At 54.4% G+C, this 1848-nt stretch overlaps 1 pseudogene; it reads left to right on the forward strand.

Moving 5' to 3' along the window:
- Nucleotides 1-867: 867 nt before the first annotated feature.
- On the forward strand, nucleotides 868-1611 carry LOC118679301 (annotated as a pseudogene).
- Nucleotides 1612-1848: the final 237 nt, after the last annotated feature.

The following is a 1848-nucleotide window of genomic DNA, read 5'->3' on the forward strand; positions in this document are numbered from 1 at the left end:
ATTATAAAAGTAGTAGAAATCTGTTATTTATATACTAGAGGCCCGGTGCACAAAATTCATGCATGGGTAGGGTCTGTAGGCCTGACTGGAGATCAGGGCCGATTGGGGCCTTCCTTCCTCTAGCTGCTGGCAGCCAGCAGGGGCATTCCTTCCCTGGCTGCCGGCTGCTGGCCGGGGTCTTCCTTTGTTGCACGCCACCCCCTGGTGGTCAGCAAACATCATAGTGAGCAGTCAAACTCCTGGTCGGTCAAACTCCCAAGGGGGCAATTTGCATATTAGCCTTTTATTATATAGGATGATTTATATATAAAACTATATATAAAAAGTCAGTGTCTGTGACAACTATGACTACCAAATGACCGGTCACCAAGAGGTGCATTGAGCACTTCACCCCGGTCCTCAGGCTGCGATTGATCAGGGGATGGCTAACAGGGGAACAGGGGTGAGTGGCACCATGGGGACTGGCGAATGGGTGGAAGACTGACCTCTTGGTCCCTCCTCCCGGTCCTCAGACTCTGATCAATTGGTGGCAGTGGCAACTGGTGAGTGGAAGACAGACCTCTCGGTCCATCCCCCTGGGCCCACAGGCTCCGATTGATCAGGGGATGGCTAACAGGGGAACTGGGGTGAGTGGCATGGCGGGGACTGGTGAGCAGGTGGAAGGCAAATGTCTTGGTCCCTCCTCCCAGCCCTCAGGCTCCAATTGATCAGTGGCAGCGGTGGGGCAGAACTGGGGACTGGCGAATGGGCAGAACATGGTCCTGATGGTAGGCTAGGTGGTCCATCCAGAGTAGGTTTAGAGTGTGCTGGGGAAGAAAGAGGAAGATTTGATTAGAAAACGGCATCACCGCCGGCCTCAACCCTAAAATGGAGCTGCTGGCCAACCACCTGCTGAAGCTGCTGCCCGCAGACAAGCAGATCGAGACGGGGCCCTTCCTGGAGGCGGTGTCCCACCTGCCACCCTTCTTCAATTGCCTTGGGTCCCCAGTGTTATGCCTATCAAGGCAGACATAACTGGTAACATTACGAAAATCAAAGCTGTGTACAACACCAACCTGGCCAAGTTCCGGGCCCTGCAGAACAACCTGGAGGCAAAGAAGGAAATGGATGGGGCAGAGTGGCCCAAAGTTGGGGCCACGCTGGCACTGTTGTGGCTGAAAAGGGGCCTCCGCTTCACCTAGATCCTCCTGCAGAGCATCTGCGACCGGGTCAGGATGAGAGCCACCCCAGTCTCATCTGCATCAACGCCACCAAGGCCTAGGAGATGGCGCTCAAGAAGCACCACGGCTGGATGGTGCAGAAGATCTTCCAGGCAGCGCTGTGTGCCGTGCGCTACAAGTCTGACTTCCTGAAAGTGCTCTCCAAGGGCCAGAACGTGACGGAGGAGGAGTGCCTGGAGAAGGTCCGCCTGTTCCTGGTCAACTACACGGCCACCATTGACGTCATCTACGAGATGTACACCAAGATGAGTGCTGAGCTCAACTACAAGGTGTAGGCGTGCCCCCGGCCGGCACCCTCAGAAACAGACCAGCCAGAATCACTGTGAAGCAGCTGGAGGCCGCCTTGGCCTGCGTCCCCCAGAGCGGCCCTGAGTCTGGCTGGGGTTGCAGGGGACAGCCCTGGTTTTTGAAAAGTCATTTTTGGGGTATATCCTAACAGAGCAATAAATAACCACCCTACTTCTGCATCACCTTTGAATTTCACGGCAGCACAGACCGACTGCCTTCATTTCAGTGTGATAAAAATCAGTTAATGTTGTTAATAAGTCAAGTCCTAGGGTTTTCTGTCCCTGGTCCCCACATGGTGCATGACCCTGGGGGAGCACTGTCATACACCTCATTTTAAAAA

Source organism: Myotis myotis, unplaced genomic scaffold, assembly GCF_014108235.1.
Source record: "Myotis myotis isolate mMyoMyo1 unplaced genomic scaffold, mMyoMyo1.p scaffold_m19_p_24, whole genome shotgun sequence".
Lineage (NCBI taxonomy): Eukaryota > Metazoa > Chordata > Mammalia > Chiroptera > Vespertilionidae > Myotis > Myotis myotis.